At 50.1% G+C, this 17,968-nt stretch overlaps 1 protein-coding gene across 1 annotated transcript in view; it reads left to right on the top strand.

Annotated features, from left to right (window-relative positions):
* PLCG2 (phospholipase C gamma 2) overlaps positions 1-17,968 on the top strand; it is a 140,207-nt gene that overhangs the window by 6,404 nt on the left and 115,835 nt on the right. The window lies entirely within an intron of this gene.

The following is a 17,968-nucleotide window of genomic DNA, read 5'->3' as shown; positions in this document are numbered from 1 at the left end:
GAGTGAGGAGACTTAAGCAAGTTTCCGTTGCAGAGACTTGCTTTAATTTGCATTTTTTGACTATTTAAAAAAAATGTTAATCCTCACCTGAGGATATTTTTTCCATGGATCTTTAGAGACAGTTGGAAAGAGGAGCGGAGGAGAGAGAGAGAGAGCGAAATATTGATGTGAGAGTGACACATTGATTGGTTGCCTCCAGCACACACCCTGACTGGGGCTGGGGTTGTAACCCATAACTCAGATACATGCCCTTGACCGGGAATCGAACCCATGACCCTTTGGGGCATGGGCCGATACTCTGACCACTGAGCAACAGTGGCCAGAGCTTGACTACTTTTTAATTGAAAAATTGAAATGTACACTTGGGGGAAAAAAAAAATTCATAAATAAATGTCTCTCTTCCTCATCCCTCATCCCATGCTTCACAGGCAAACTCATTATCAAGTTTGTTTATCTTCCAGAAATACTCAGTGCTTGTGAATGTGTGTCACGCTTTTTACACAAGTGGGTACCTACTGCATACACTTCTGCACCGTGGTTTCTTTGTTTTAGATTCAGTAATTATCTTGGAGGTGGTTTGTTATCAGCATATTGATCTGCCTTATTTCAGGGCCACATAGCATTCTGGCTGCAGGTAACAGTGTAACCCCTAGAGAGGGACATAGACTGTTCCTGGTCTTTTGCTATATTTGCATTCTTCCTCTTCCCCTTCCTATTCCTCATCCTCTTCCCCTGCCCCTTCCCTTTCTTTTAATTTTATGATTCATATACCATACAATTCACATACCATACAATTCATTCATTTAAAATTAACAACTCAGTGGTTTTTAGTATATTCACAGATATGTGCAACCACCACCATACTCAATTTTAGAATATTTTCATCACCTCAGAAAGAATCCCCGAACCTATTAGGCATCACCCTCTATTTCCTGTCCTCTCCCTGCTCTAAGCCAGGGGTGGGCAAACTTTTTGACTCGAGGGCCACAATGGGTTCTTAAACTGGACCGGAGGGCCGGAACAAAAGCATGGATGGAGTGTTTGTGTGAACTAATATAAATTCAAAGTAAACATCATTACATAAAAGGGTATGGTCTTTTTTTTTTTTTTTTTAGTTTTATTCATTTCAAACGGGCTGGATCCGGCCCGAGGGCCGTAGTTTGCCCACGGCTGCCAACCACTCATCTACTTTCTGCTTCTCTCGATTTCCCTGACCTGGACATTTCCTTTCACTAGAATCGTGGCCTTTTGCATCTGGCTCCTCCCACTCGGCATCATGTTTTCAAGGTTGGTCCACCTTGTGGCATGTGTCAGCTCCTCTTTCCTTTTTATGGCTGAATAATATCCCATTGAATGGATTTCCCACAATTTGTGTATCCACTCATTCACTGAGTTGTTTCTACTGTTTGGCGATTAGGAACAGTGCTGCCATGGGCGCTGATGTACCCGTGTTGGTGTGGATGTATGCTTTCATTTCGCTTGGGCATATGCCTAGGAGTGTTGTCTGTGTTTAATTATTTTAGGAACTGCCAGACTGTTTTCCAAGTGGCTGCACCATTTTACATTCCCACCCGCCGTGCATGAGGGTTATCTGTGCATTATTCTGTTCTGTACATGTATGGGGATATCCAAAGGACAACTCCCTGTAAGCGTGATTTCTGAGTTAAAGAGTATTTTAACTTGGGAGTTTGTCAGCACCCACAGCAGCCCATGTGGGTGTGAGCCGACCTGTTCCCCACGCCTTCCTCCACACCGTGATGCGGGTCTGAACTGAGCCAGTCGCAGGTAAACTCAGGTAGCTTGGCGTCATTCTTCATTTGATTTCTCTTATCACGAGTGAGATTGAACAGCTTCCCAAAGGTTGCTCCTGGCTTCGGAGCCAAGGAGGCCTCGGTTGGCCCAGAGCCCGAAGCCCTGCCTTGAAAGTATGTGGAAGCAGCCAACTTGCTTCCCATCTTTGTTTGCTTTGGCCACACTCAACCTCTCAGGCGGCTCAGAAACCTGTCGCAGCTGCAGGGGGAGGGAGGGGTGAGGGCGGGGGCGGGCTGCAGGGGCACTGACAGTAAATACAGGTGTGCCACGCTGAGTGGACGGGTTCTGCTGACCATGAGAAACACCTGGGGGCTTTCAAATATATAGGCTGCTGGAACCTTCTCCTGAAGCCCGTTCTGAGGGGCACCAGACAGGATTTGGCTCCTGATATCATTGCCAGGTAGTTCTTCCCTCTCAGTTAACTGAAAGCAATTCCCCCTTCTCCCTGGGGTGACTAAGGATGGTGTCACTGCCCAGGTTGGCTGGGACTGAGCATTGTAGTTAATAGACTCCCAGGTGATCATGGTAACTAGCTAGGTTTGACATATACTATTTGCAACCTTCTTCCAACCCCTCCCTCCCTCCCTCCCTCCCTCCCATTTTTGAATGCCTGCTCTGCCAGGCCTGTTCTAGGTACCCGAGACACAGCAGTAATTAGATGAGACTCACCTCCTGTGGAGCCTACGTTGTGCCACTGAGTCCAGCAGTGTTTGGTGAGCTTTGCTGTGTGCCTGGGGGCAAATTACATCTGTTTTCTGAGATTGAATTCCCTTATCTATAGAATGGGAATAATATAGGCGTCCGCTCCACACAGTGATAGCTGGGAATGAATGAAGGAGGAAATATGCCAGAAGGGTTCAACGGGGTGAGCATTGGACCCTCGGGCGCTGCTGCTGTTACTTTTGCCGTAGTTGTAACCAGTGGCGGCCAGCTCTGCGGGTGGCCGTCTGGCTCAGGTGTTTGGACGTCTGGTGGGATCCACTGAAGGGGTTTCGAGAAGAGGGTGATGTGGTCGCATTTGTGTTTTTGTTTCGATCATGCTCTGGCGGTCCTGTGTGAGGCGGCTGTGTTGGTGTGTTTGTAAAGAGACAGGAAAAGCCAATTCTGGGGTAAAGAGCTTAGGAATGAGCAAGCAGGCCATGGGCCTGGAATGGGGACTCTTAGGGCCATGTTTTCAGCCTCCTGTTGTCAGTGAGATGCCCTGAGGGGACACCCCCCTCCCCCAAGCTGCAGTGTTCTTCAAGGGCCCTAATTAGCAGGGACTGCAGGCAACTGTGAGGTCTGCAAGGGGCAGGCTGGCATGAGGGAGCATGCGTGTGGTTGTGGGGCATGTGGCATGTGACTTCTGGCAGGTGTCGCACCCTCCGTGTGGGCCTGGATGAGGCTCCAGCCGTGGGCAAACTACGGCCCGCGGGCCGGATCTGGCCCGTTTGAAATGAATAAAACTAAAAAAAAAAAAAGACCGTACCCTTTTATGTAATGATGTTTACTTTGAATTTATATTAGTTCACACAAACATGCCATCCATGCTTTTGTTCCGGCCCTCCGGTCCAATTTAAGAACCCATTGTGGCCCTCGAGTCAAAAAGTTTGCCCACCCCTGGGCTAGACACACGCAGATCCCGCTGTCTAGAGAAGTGAGGGGTTCTCTCCACCAGGCAAATGTCTGTAGACATTTTATTGTGATAATGGAGAGGGAGGGTGCTTGTCGCATCTAGGGAGTGAGTCAAAGCCAGGGATGCTGCTAAACACCTTACAATGCACGGACAGCCCCACTACAAACGAATTTCAGTACCAAGTGTCAGTGTGCCAAGGTGGAGAAACTCCGGTCCGGGCCATGTGCTGACTAGTTTAGAGCCATAAAGCATCCCTGGGTCTATAGGGCTGCTCTCTGGACCCTGTCGTGGCGGAGCTGTTTGGTGAGTTTGGCCCATATTTGCTATCCTATTGGGACCCAGACTCTGCTGAGGGGGGATGGGGTCCCGGCCCTGGAGGGGAAGCAGACTCAGCCATCAGCTATGGCGGGATTGCGTGTTGCCGCCACAGTGAGGGTCTGTCTGCACAGGGTGCCTGTGAGGAGGGCCGGCTCTGTCCATCAGGCAGGGCCGGTGATGGGAAGTGGGAGAGGCCTCGCAGTGGGGCAGCTGCCTGTGTGGGGAGTCCAGGGAGAGGCTTGCCCGGAGGCCAGCAGGAGGGCCATCCCGAGTGGGCTCAGTGGCTGCCATTGCATGTGAGCGAGGAGTTGTGTGAATCGGAGATTTGGGCTGGTTAATTCTTCCATTCTTTGCAGCTCGGGCTGTGGCGAATGGGTATTTCCTCTGGGCTGGAAGGTTCCAGAATCTTTGCTCACACGTCCGCTGCCTTGGTGGTAAGGCTGGAGGACTGGGCTCAGCCGGATGGTTGACCGCCCGATGGTCTGGGGGAGCTGCACTTGGGACTTGGCTCCTGGTGGCCCCCGGGGTGTGTTTCCAGGGGTCCGGGCAGGGGCTGCAGGCCTGAGCCTCAGAGGCCCCAGCCACCTGCGCCCGCTCAGGTCACCGTGGCGGCTCAGGTTCATGAACGGGGAATTTCCATTCTATCCCTGGTCAGGTCGTGTACGCGAGGCAACGGATCGATGTTTCTCTCCCTCCCTCTGCCTTCCTCTCTCCTTAAAATTCATAAAAACATATCCTCAGGTGAGGAATTTAAAAAAAGAAGAATGGGGAATTTCCTTGTGGAGAGAAAGTGGCACGCATGCCCGTCCAGAGAGGGAAGACACTGGTGGTGACCACCTGGGGGCCAGCGACCATGAGCACACCTGGACTCTGGGCTCAAACCCCTGCTCTGCCACCCACTTGGTGTGTGACGAGTGAGATAATATAGTTCCTGACTTACTGGTGAGATGAAATGGGTTCATTTTATGTACTTTTGTATATGTGGCTCCCTGAGAGTCTCTGGAAGTGCTGCCCGAAGTTTTCCTTTCCTCCCGGGGACCAGCTGAGCAGACTTCGTGCAGAGCCGCCTGCTCGGGGCCTTTCTGAGTTGAACTTCGGGGCCCTCCTGCGTCTCGTCTGTTTGTGGGGCCTGGAATGTGTCCCAGGAGCCACCTCGGTGCCGCCTGTTTGTGGAGTCTGGTTGGTGTGGTGATAAGCCACGTCTGAGGGCTTGGATGGCATCTGTCTAGACCGAATAGGCTTTTCTCCTGAAGTTTTCACAGGCACTTCTCTGTCTGCCCCGAATGAGGGATGCTCAAAGCCAGAGCAGTTCTGGGTCCTTGGTCTCGGGCTCTTGGCTTGCCTGTCTGATGATGATGATGATGATGATGATGATAGTGATAATAGTAGTAGCAGCAGCAGCCACCTGTAGGGATGCTCACACTGACCCTGCGAGACAGCGACCATCCCGCTTTTACTTTGAGGAAGCTGAGTCCCAGGGAGACTGGGCGACATGACATGCCCAAGGCCACACATCAGGAAGGGGCAGAGCTACAGTTTCTCTCGTTCTGTCTGCCTCCAGAGTCTCATATCGTCCTCCTGCTCCTGCATCCTCTCGGAGACCTTTCAGTTCTGTGTGACAGAGAAGCACGCTGATGGGGCCCGGGAGCCGCAGCGCTCACACTTGGTCACACAGGAGGCCAGTGCAGCCGTCCCCGCGGCGTGCAGGGCACACGCTCGGCCGGGCGCTGGCGATGCCAGAGGAGGGAGGCTCCAGAGGTGCCCTGGTCAGCGGGAGGCACGGGTGCCAGGAGACCACGGACATGGCAGCGTGGACCAGCGGGAGCAGAGCCAGGTGGTGAAATGGGGTCGTGAGGCCTCTCAGCCAATTCTGAAACCCATGCTTGGGCTTCTTATCCGTGAAAAAAATGAGTATTTTTGAAAGTTGTTATTTTATCAAAATGTCTTCAAAATTGTATAAAGCAGATTTTTTTTTTTCTCACTGGCATCTCCTGTCTAAAAAGAAATCTAAGCCCTAGCTGGTTTGGCTCAGTGGATAGAGTGTTGGCCTGTGGACTGAAGGGTCCCAGGTTCGATTCTGGTCAAGGACACATGCCCAGGTTGTGAGCTCGATCCCCAGTGGGGGGCATGCAGGAGGCAGCCAATCAATGATTCTCTCTCATCATTGATGTTTCTATTTCTCTCTCCCTTTCTTTTCCTCTCTGAAATCAATAAAAATTTTTTTAAAAAAAAATCTAAAAAGAAAGAAAAGAAGAAGAAATCTACTCTGTGAAAGTACAAAGCGGTCCCAGGCTCCTCTACTCACGCATCCATCAGAAGTAAGATCAGCCAGTGTCCCAGGGGCTGTAAACAAACGTATCTGTCAGTCTTGGCTGTGCAGCAATGGTCTATGGCAGCACAGACCCTGAGCCCGAGTGCTGGGCTCCCGTGCTAGGCCTCCCACTTAGTTGGGGAGTGACCTTGGACCGTTCATGTCACCTCCTTGTGCCTCCATTTCCACATCTAGAGAAGGAGGATAATGAGAGAACCTGCCTCCCTTGGCTCTGGTGAGGCTTCAATGAAGTGATACATGTAACTGCTTTCAGCAGGGCCGGCCGGGCGCCCTGGAGGCAGGCGCTCAAGTATGTGCTGCTCTTGTCCCCCTGGCCCTCAGCGTTATCGTCACCGTTATCAAACATAGAGGGGAATGGCACTATAGAAAGGGTGAGATGAATAGTAGAACTTCCATTTATATAGTGATTTTCCTTGCTGCACCCAGTGGATTGTCCAGCTCCCCTTCTGGGATATACGCTCTCCACGTGGGAGCCTGCTGGTGTGAACACAGAACTGTTCATTCCTGACATTGAGACAGACCTACTGGTATGCTGGGTGGTTGCGGAATCTGTCTCTGTGGTCCTTCCAGGGTTGTCTGCTGTCCTGGTCCACGGGTACTTGATCTTAGACTTTGCTCCTTTGCTGATTCAGCAAATACTCAAAGAGGACTTGGTGTGTGTCGGGTATTATGTTTGTCACTGGGGATGAAGGGAACAGGACCGTGAGCTCCCTAGAGGAGCTTACAGTCTCCAAGGGAAGATGGGAAAAGTTACTCATTCATTCATTTTGGATTGTGATGGATGCCAGGACGGAAAGGAACGGCACCGTGACAAGGAGGACCAGGGAGGAACGCTGTTTTAATTGGGCAGGCATCAGAAAAGCCCCTCTGAAGGTGACATTTGAGTTGAGATTTGAAGGGCGGGGGGAGGAGGAGGCCGTGGGAAGCTCTGGGGAGGGGCGTTCCAGGCAGCGGGCACAGGAATAAAGCTTCCGCATTAGCCAGGCAAGCTAACTGCAGTGACACATGCCTCAGTGCTACGATCCAACTCTGTCACTCGTCATGATCCACTGGGATTGGGGGGGGGGGGGGGGGACTCTGCTGGCTGGTGGCATCACCGACCCCTAAGGCATCTGAGGCCATGTCAGGATCCTCTGTCCAGCGAGCAAGTGGGGGTAGAGGAAGCGTAGAAGATGGCTTAGCAGGGTTTTATGAGCCAGGCCTGAAGGTAGAGGTTTCCACCTTCCATTGAGCAGAACTTGGCCTGTGACTAGCTACAGAGGATGCTGGGAAAAATAAGAAATGGGTTTGGGGGGCATCTCCCAGGTGCTTCCACAGCCCCTCATTTTGGAGGATGCAGAGGTGGCTGCAGGAGCCCCAATGATGCTAAAGAATAGATCATTGTAGGGATTTGGGAGGTCTTGTATGAATCTAGGAAGATGAATAGCCTCACCCCTGGGCCTCAGGGGAAGGGAAGGTGGTGGCACTGAGGTCTCTTCCATCCTGTCTGAGACAAGAACAACTGGCAGTGACATCTGTTCATAGACTGGCCTCGTCTGCCCTCTTAGGTTTCCTCGCAGCCATGGCTTGACCCTTCCCAGCAAAGCCTCTCTCCACCTTAACTCTCTGTGTGGCCCCAACAGCTAAGGCTTTGGCTTCCCGGCCTCCCAAGGATGGACTCCTGAGAGAGGCCTCTGATTGGCCAGATCTTTTGAGCCAGTGCACGGGGATTGGCTGTTTTGAGGCCAGAGTCCTCTCTGGTCAGCTTTGGTGAGGGGGCAGGTTAGAGGGCATCTCCTGTTGGAGAACATAGTCTGGCTTCTTCAGGGCTCGTGGGCCCCTGTAATGGGTTGAATCACCCATTCCAATCCAATATATGAATCACCCCCCCCCCCAATTCATATATTGAAGCCCTAACCCCTAGCACCTCAGAATGGCCTTATTTGGAAATTGGGTTATTGCAGATGTAATTAGTTAAGAGGAGGTCATGCTGGTGTAGGGTGGAACCCCCTATTCCAGTATGACTTGTGTCCTTATAAGAACACACACACACACACACACACACACACACACGCACACACACGGGGCGAAGGCCATGTGATGGCAGATGCGAAGATTGGAGTGAAGCATCTGTGAGCTAAGGAACACCAAAGATTGCCAGCCATCACCAGCCGCTGGAGAGAGGCACGGAACACATCCTCCCCGCCCTCAGAAGGAACCAACCCTGCCGACGCCTCGAGCTTGGACTTCCAGCCTCCAGAACTGTGAGCAATGATTTCTGTTGTTAAGCCACCCACTTGTGGTACATTGTTACAGCAGCCCTAGTGGACGGGGGCAGTGGGGTGAGCGGGGCCATTGAGGTATCCATTTTCCCACAGATGTGTGGATAAGTTGGAGTTGGTTGTAAAGGAATTTAAGTGTATTCCAAGCGTCACCTTACTTCCTGGCTGCACTGGACTTGGCTTGGGTCATAGGGCGACAGAGGCAGTGCAGGGTACTGGTAAAGTGTGGGAAACAGAGCCGGCCTGCTTGGATTTGACTCTGTGGCTTATTAGCTGTGTGATCTTGGACAAGAGACTTACTTCTACGTGCCTCCATTTCCTTACCTGTAAAATGGGAAGAATGACGGGACCCACCTTGTAGGGTTGTTAGGAGGATCCGATGAGTTCCCGTAGGCAAATCATTTAGAAAGGTGCCTGGGGAATACCAGGTAAGGTTTGTTCTTGCTATTATGCCTCTTGCCTCGCTCCCATATCCCCTTGAAATCTCTACTCCAAGCAGCCAGGCCTCCCCTTTGGAGGACCAGGTCCAGGTCCAGTTGGCTATGGCTGGTCCAGTTCTGCACACCCCTGGCTGCGGGGCAGGGACGCGGGTCTCTTTCAGTCTGGCTTTGGGGAAGTAGGTGTCCCAGCCCAGAACTCCATCTGGTCGTGGTGCGGGGAGGAGAGGCAGTGGGAGTGTGGGCACATCCAGCTCTGAGAAGCCAGAGGGCAGGGCACAGGAACCTCTGTCCCTTGCAGCAGTGCCAGGCTCTGGAATGCAGGTGTGCCCCACTGTGTGTAACTAGAGGTTCCTGGATAGGTGATGTAAGTCAGGTCTCTCCCGGATGGCTGACTAGAGGAGGGCGCTGTTAGGAGGTATCCTTGGTGCATCCGTTTGGAGAGGAGATCGCTCCCACCGCCTGCCCCTCCACTCCTCTACCTTAGCGTGCATTTTCGCCTATCAGACTAGCAAAGTGGTGGGTCTTGCTTTGTCCTGGAAGAGACGTAAGTGCTGTGCAGTGTGAAGTGGGAGCCAGAAATCCTGGTGGCGACTTTCCTGTCCCCTGGCAGTGCCTGGCCCGGAGCCAGGTCCTCAGGGTCCTCGTCCCAGACTCTGGGCTCTGGGAGGCAGGGACCCATCTGTTCTTTCACCGAGGAGGGTCCCCAGCAGCTAGGCTATGCCCGCCCCACAGTGGATGCTTCAGGGAAAGGATTGGATGCCCTCTCTGCCTCTGCCCCCTCTTTCTCTCCAGACACAGAAGTATCTGGGCAATCCACTCAGCCTCTTAGCCTCTTTGTGGCTCAGTTTACTCATCTGTGAGATGGGGTAACGACGGAGCTACCCTGTCGGATCTTGTGAGCATTCAGTTTGTAAATGCATGTAACGTGTGCTTGGCAGGGTGCCTGGCGCTCATGCTGCCCCGAGGGCTTGCCAGAGCCTGCATTTGCGGGCACTGGAGGTGTGGCAGAGCCCATACGTGTAGACGCTCCCTCCTCCTGCTGTACTGGGCCTGGGGGTAAGGGTCCGATTGGAGTTAAGGTCCCTTGGGTTGGAGCAATGCCTTTTCCCTTCTGCGAGTCGAGTCCGGGGAGGCCTGGACTTGGAGGAGGAGCGTTAACAGGGCAGTGGTGAAGTTTTGTAAACAGAATCAGTGGTGATGTCTGTTTAGGGCACACGAGGCCTTCTGCACCCTCCTGGCACAGTGGGGAGGAAGCTGTGAGGTGCTGCTTTCATCTTATATGAGTTGTCCTGGTGGCCACAGTGGGACTGGGTTTGGGGGTGCAATGTCTGTGCCTGCGAAGAAGGATTCTTTTCTGACAAAGAAGACCATGGAACTTACTAATTTGTAAAATGGAGACTAGCAAAGGACAGTGAGCACAGCCTGGCCACTCCTGGCCTGCTGCCAGCCCCTGCTGATGGGAGCAGCCCCCTCCCCCCCCCCTCCCCCCCGCCACACACACACACTGGCCCGGGGACTGGCTGGAGGAGGACCTGTGTCCCTGGGGAGGCAAGGAGGACCCAAGCCGGGGTGGCCAAGTATGAACCTTGTGCTGATTTCCTGTTTAAGGCAGCCCTGAGCTGGCCTGATCCGACCTTGTTTTATTTCCCCTAATTAGAACAACTTTTAGTTTCTTCTCGTTGCAGAAGTAACATGTATTCATCAATAGAAACATTTTAGCTACAACTGGGTAGGGTAACAACCCTTTCCTTTCCCTCTCCCCCCTACCCACTTGATGTACACCTTTTCAGATATAATTTTTTTGCAAGACTCATTTATAAAATGAGTCCTTTCATAATACTTTTTAATAATACACCCCTTTCATTTATTATTATTATTGTGAGCTATTTTAGACATTGAGATGAATGTAGAGGCTAAGGTGACAGACAAACACCTATGTACTCAAGAGCAAGCCTTCTAGGGTCTGGCTCTGACGCTTACAATGTCTGTGACCATGGCCAAGTTATTGAGCTCTCATTGTACCCATCTGTAAAGTGGGGTCATAGTGTTGCCTCTCCACTGGATTCTCATGAGGATTAGGTAAGCGAGTTACATAGCACACTTTGGGTTAGTGCCTCAGTGTCCCACAGCACTTAGTAAGAGTTAGCTGCAGTCGCTATTGTTGTTGTTACTATTATCATCTCTATGTACTGTATTAGTCAAAATAAAGGTGCCCCTTCCCCCCCAAAGATGTCCACTTCCTAATCTCCAGAACCTATGACTGTTATGCTATATAGTAAAAGGCTCGTTGCAGATGCGATTCAGTTAATGACCTTGAGATCGTGAGTTATTCTGGGTTACCTGAGTGGGCCTGATGTCATTTCAGGGTCCTTCCTGAAAGAGGGAGGGTGGAGGGTCAGAGTCCGAGAAGGAGATGTGATGACAGAAACAGAGGTCAGAGGGATGGAATCAGGGGCTTTGAGGGAGGAGGGGGTCCATGAGCCAACGGATGCTGGCGCCTCCGGCAGCTGGAAAAGGCAAGGAAACAGATTCTCCCCAGAGCCCTGCTGACAACTTGATTTTAGCCCAGTGAGACCCATTTTGGATGTCTGAGCTCCAGAACTATAAGATGGTAAATTTGTGTTGTCTTAAGCCACTTAAGTTTGTAGTAATTTATTTAGCAGCCACAGCAAATGAACACACCCTTCTAACCAATTTAGACAAATCATAGTATCTGCTTTGGGTCTTTATGTTGTTGTTAACCCTCACCTAAGGACATTTTTCTATTGATTTTTAGAGAGAGTTGAAGGGAGGGGGGGAGACACAGAGAGAGAGAAACATTAATGTCAGAGAGACACATCAATTGGATGCCTCTGGCATGTGCCCTGACTGGCCCAGGGATTGAGCCTATAACCAAGGTATGTGCCCTTGACTGGAATCGAACCCGAGACCCTTCAGTCTGCGGGCTGATGATCTATCCACTGAGCCAAATCGGCTAGGGCTGTTTGTTTTTAAGAAAGAAAATATTATAAATATTGCTAAGTTCTCATATATACCCCTCATTACTTAGAGAAACCAGTGTCATGTGATAATTACTGTTCCCATGCATATGTTTTACATTTATTTTAAACATCTTATTCTATAATTAGTATATATTTGTGAGGTATCCACATCATTACTGGTAGTGTCATTTTTGACTGCTGTTAATGCCCTCAGTACACCTGGAGAATTCATCTGTCCTTTTCATTATGGACACTTAGGCTGTTTCCAGTTGTGAAAAATTTTCCAAGTATATGCTTCTGTTTTGTTTGAAATGGCTATAGTTTTCGACTTTAGTTTTATTTTTTAACCAATCTCCTATTTTTGGATATTACATAGCTTATTATTTTGCTGTGTCACACATTGGTCCCGGGAACTTTTAACTTTTTTTTAATCTTCACCGGAGGATATGTTTATTAATTTTTAGAGAGAGGGAAAGGGAAAAAGAGAAAGAGACATCAATGTGAGAGAGAAACATTGATTGACTGCCCCCATACCCACCCCAACAGGGGCCGAGGATCAAACCTGCAACCCAGGCATGTCCCCCGACCAGGAATCGAACCCTTGACCTTTCAGTGTCTGGGACGACACTCCAACCAGCTGAGCCATGCCAGCCAGGGCTGGGGACGAACGTGTTCATAGCTAACGCTTAGGCACGTCCCTGTAATTTCCATAGGATACATTTCTAAAAGGACTTCTGGGAGGAAGGAAAGGCTGTGCAGGGCAGAGTGTTCAGTTGTCCTCAGGACAGCTGCACCAGCTCATGTCACCCTCCCCCGTTGCCAGCACCTGGGCGTCTGTCGGCTTTTCCAGCTGTTACAGAATTCTTCCGCAAACGAAGGGTCTTATGAGTGTGGTTTGTGCTTCCTTCTCCACCTGGTTTGATACTTGTTCTGGTCCAGGCTGGAAAGCAGCAGCCTGATTGCCCTAAAGACTTGTGGCTCTCACCGTGACAATAGCATGACCACCTGGGATGGCAGGAAGAGTAGGCGCTTGTCCTGTGGACCGAGGCTGCTGACATGTCCTCGTTCGATCCACACATGAAGTTGGCATTTTCCTGATCTTGGTGAGAAACTTGACATGGAGGGAAGCCTAGGAACTTTCTAAGGTGACAGCCGGGATTTCGTCCCAGTGATGCCGATTGCTCAGCTCAGGTGTTAGTAGAACAGCCATCTTCTGGGATGTGGTTGAGCAGTCGTTTTCCTTTCTCAAGAATAAGGCTTTTGCCCGGTTGGCGTGGCTCAGTGGTTGAGCGTCGACCTATGAACCAGGAGGTCACAGTTCCATTCCTGGTCAGGGCACATGCCTGGGTTGTGGGTCCGATCCCCAATGAGGACAGTGCAGGAGGCAGCCAATTGATGGTTCCCTTCTCATTAATGTTTCTACTTCTCTCTCCCTTCCTCTGTAAAATCAATAATAAAAAGAAAATCTTAAAAAAAAAAGAATAAGGCTTTTAATGACCTTCCATTTTGAAGCTGGTTCCAAAAAAATGTATGGCTCGTCGAGTTGCCAATCAGAGTCAGGGGTGGAATGAAAAGACTGGACTCTAGTTCCTTGCGGCGAGTGGTGTCTTGTCTCTGTACATCTAGCGTCTGGCACCAGGCGCCCCCAGTAGGTTAGATGCTCAGTAAATGTGTGCTGTTGAGCTATAACTTTTTTTTTAAGGGAGGAATCTACCTTCTGCCTGTAGATTTGCTCATCCTGGACATTTCACATAAATGGAATCATGCAATACGCAGCCTTTTGTACCTGACTTGTTTTATTTAATACTAGAGGCCCGAGGCATGAAATTTGTGCAAGGGCCTTGGCCCTGGCCCCTGTGGCTTTGTCCGGAAGGACGTCCAGTCTAATTAGCATATTACGCTTTTATTAGTATAGATAATGTTGCCAAGGTTCATCCATGTTGTAGCATGAATGAGTTCTTTATTCCTTTTTATGGCTGAATAATATTCCACTGTATGGATAGACCAGTTTGTTTATCCATTCATCAGTTGGTAAACATTTGAGTTGTTTCTACTTTTGGGCTCTTACGAGTAATGCTTCTGCAAACGTGTGTGCAACTCTTGTATGACTGTGTTTTCATTCCCTTGGACATGTACCTAAGGGTGGCATTGCTGGGTCACATGTCACTCTGTGTTTAGTTGTTTGAGAAGCTGCCAAGACTGTTTTCCAAAGCGGCTGCACCATTTTACATTCCCACCAGCATTGCATGAGGTTCCAGTTTTTGCTTGTCCTCGCCAACACTTGTTATTATCGTTCTTTCTGATGATAGCGGTACTAGTGGGGGTGAAGTCGCATCTCACCGTGGTTCTGATTTGCACTTCCCCGGGCGGCTCATTGTTCTGTGTTACACAGAGCTCGTTATTTATGCGTCTTAGTTGATGCAATGTTTTCTCATCGACCCTTTGCTGTCTGTGGGCAGCATTCCAATCTTACTTTCACTTTCCTTGGTGTAGCATTGCCATTGGGTGCTCACTGTGGGCAGATGTGAAGCACTCTGGGAAGCTTAGCGAGAGCAGCTGCGCATGGCCACTGGTCAATAGGGATACGATTCTAGGCTGCAATCTAGAACCACAAGTTTTAACCATTACAGCCTTTTGGGGAGAGAGGAATCAGTTATTGAAGGTGGTAGCCTGTCTCAGTTCTCTTAGTAAATGTTTAAGTTCACCCTATGCTGAGGGTGAAGCATGGTACAGATTTTCCATGCTTTCAAGGTTTGATACCGTGGTCCAGGGTGTCCTTACTTACTGTTCATGGAGCCCTGGAAATGCCTTCTCACTTCCTCACTGCCCACTCGAGCCCCTCTGCCTGCTGTTTGGCTGCCAGCCACCCCCTGAGAGGAGTTGGGGGAAATGGAATTGGGGAGGCACCCCTGGTACCAGGACAGGAGCATGTTCCTAAAAGTTTGGGAGCACCTGGAAGGCATATCATTTTGCATTTCTTGAGCACCTGCCAGGAGTCAGCACTGTGCTGAGCACTGTAAGCACATATGTACATTCATCATGCATAGGGATAGTCATGTATAGTTTCCAGTCATCACAATATACTTGTGACTTAAACCCTTTTTCTGTGAGTCAAGTGAGCTTGGGTGACTTGCCCAAGGGTACCAGACGTCCTAGAGGAACTATAGCAGGCCCGTTTCCCCAACCACCATCTGCCATAAAAAAAATGTAGATTAAGAGATTGGAAAGAGAAGCCACAGACTGGGAGAAAATGTTTGCAAAACACATGGCTGATAAGAGACTTGTATCCAAAATATAAAAGAACTCTTAAAACTCAACAATAATAAAACAAGCAATCCAATTAAAAAGTGGGCAGAAGATCTGAGCCGACACCTCCCTCCCTCTCCTCCCGTCCCACTCACATTGCTGCCCACCTCTCCATTCTGCTGTAGACCGCCTGGGCTACTTCTAGTCAGTGCTGCCCAAAGGAGAGATGTGAGCCATCAATGCCAGCCATGTGTATTGTTTAAAATTTTTTTAGACTGCATTAAAGGTAAAAAGAAAAAGAGGTGACATTAATTTTAATAATAAATGTTATGTAACTTAGCATATCCAAAGTATTATTTCAACATGGACACAATAGAGTTATTAATGAGATTTAAACTTCTTGTTTTTGGACCGAGTCTTCAAAATCTAGTGTGTGTTTGATACCCACCAAACATCTCAGTTTGGACCAATTTAGTTTTGAGTGCTCAATAGCCAAATCGGGCCAGTTACTAGCAGGGATGGGGAACGTCTGGCCTGTAGGCCGTATGAGGCCTTCAAAATGTTTTGGTCTGGCCCTGCAAAGGCATTAGGGGTGAGTTAATTAAATGTTTGACCAAATATAGCAGGCTAATTTTGTATGGCCTTTGAATGATGTTATAAATGTCCAAATGGTCCTTAGCCAGCGTGGCTCAGTGGTTGAGCATCGACCTAGGAACCAAGAGGTCACAGTTTGATTCACCGTCAGGGCACATGCCCGGGTCGTGGGCTCGATCCCCCATGTGGAGTGTGCAGGAGGCAGCTGATCCATGATGTTCCTGTCTCTATAGAGGTTTCTATCTCTCTATCCCTCTCCCTTCCTCTCTCTCTAAAAATATCAATAATAAGTAAAAAGGTTCCCCACCCCTGAGCTACTGTATCGTACAGCGGGTTCTAGAATATACCTCTTTCCCCTTTTTGCACTCACCCACCGCCTTGGTTACCTCCACATTCTTCCTTCTTCCCCAGGCAGCGCAGGTGCTCTCCGTGTGGCAGCTGCTTTGATGACCGTGGTGGTGAATCATGGCCCGCTTCCGGAGGTCAGGTGGCTTTATTTTCCCACCGAGACTGAAAACTGGAATCATGCATATCTGCTGGCTTTGCCATCTGCTTGGGTGTCTGTCCTAGATTTGGGTGTGGCACCTGATCCTGGGGCCTGAGCATCCACTTCCAGCTTCTGCAAATGACTGAGTAGTCCCAGTAGAACCTTCTGGAAGTGTGGCCTGTCCCGGGTAGCACTGATCAGCTTCAGTGCATGTCGAGACTTGGGTCTGCACTATGACCCGGTAATCGGTTGTCTGCTGATGTGTGACACAGGTTGGCAACTGGTCTTGCAGATTGTAATTGAGTAAATTATATGGAAGAAAATAGAGAGCTGGCAGGGGACAGGGCGGGGCAGGGAGGGGGCAGAGTGTGGAAGGCCTCTCTGAAGCGTGCAGGAGGCAGGGGCTGGGCTCGGTGTCCTCCAGCACGCTGGTGATTGGACTGCTTGGTTCTGTGCAGGGGACAGAACCTCGAGTAGACGCTCTTGGTGCTTGACTTGAGCTCTGTGGCAAACCTCTGCCAACACCTGCGACTGTGTCTGCGGGCTCTTGGCCTCTGGGGCAGGGCAGTCCTTTGGAGGGGACCCGGGACAGATGGGGTGCTGGTGGGTCGATACCCCAGTGCCCTCACTGGCTCCCAGAGTTCCTAGTGAGGTAAGCCCCGTTTGCCCACAGGGGCAGTGGGCTTGGTGTCACCTGGTACTGACTGCATTGCCTCCCACTCACTGCCCCGCCCCTTCTAGTGATTCCTGGATAAATGTGCATCCCAGTCTCAGGGTCCGACAGACACTTAGGCCCTGTGGCAGGAAGCACTTGGGCCAGAATGGGCTGCTCCGAGACTCTCTGCTTCCTCCGTTCTCTGTGTATGCACACGCTGGTTATTGGTGCCAAGGTACATGCATGTGACCGTCTCCTCTGGCTGCTGCTGATGGCCCTGTCTTCTCTGACACCTGTCCTGATTCCAGAGAGAGTGTGTCTGATGGTCCAGTTGCCACTAGCCAGCGCACAAGCCTGGATCTGTTGACTAGCGTGGGGTCAGAAACTAGCTTCAGCCAAAAAGAGAATTTACTGGAACATGTGGCTGAGAAGAATGCTCTGTAGTTCACTGCGTCCAAGGAACCAGGGCCTGCGGGAGCAGAAACAGGAGCTGCCCCCACTCTCTGCTCATCTTCCTGCCACCTTTGCCCTGTCCATGTTCTGTCCTTCTCTGCAGGCCTGGTCTGTAGAGCAGGGCATGTGGCATGACAGGCCGGCCCCGCCGGCAGGAGCGCTGCTTTCTCTCAGCGTCCACAGCGGGTCTCATTATTCGTGGAAACCACATTGCCAAATTCGCCTACTTGCTGAAATTTACTCGTAACTCCTAGAGCACGTCTTGTGGCACTTTTGCGGGCATCTCATCTGCGGACATGCACAGAACAGTGAAAAGCTTGAGCTGTCCTACAAGTGCATTCCCAGCCACTGCCTTCTGTGTCTGCTCTCATGCTTTTAACACGTGTCCTTTTCACAAACTATTAACGGCTGCATTTTTCTCATTTTTGTTGGTGATTTTGTTTAAAATGCCCTGTTCCCTCTCCCCCTGATGCTATCCCATGTTCCTAAGCACAAGAAGGCTGTGAGGTGCCTTTTGGAGAAGAGAACATGTATTAGATCAGTTTTGTTCAGGCTCTAGGTCAGTGATGGCGAACCTTTTGAGCTCGGCATGTCAGCATTTTGAAAAACCCTAACTTAACTCTGGTGCCGTGTCACATATAGAAATTTTTTGATATTTGCAACCATAGTATAAAAAAGATTTATATTTTTGATATTTATTTTATATATTTAAATGCCATTTAACAAAGAAAAATCAACCAAAAAATTGAGTTCGTGTGTCACCTCTGACACGCG

Source organism: Myotis yumanensis, unplaced genomic scaffold (genome assembly GCF_028538775.1).
Source record: "Myotis yumanensis isolate MYYU_CA2020_CCGP unplaced genomic scaffold, mMyoYum1.0.hap1 SCAF_18, whole genome shotgun sequence".
NCBI classification, from domain to species: Eukaryota; Metazoa; Chordata; class Mammalia; order Chiroptera; family Vespertilionidae; genus Myotis; species Myotis yumanensis.
Note: the sequence above shows the minus strand (reverse complement) of the source record. Positions and strands in the feature narration are given on the sequence as shown.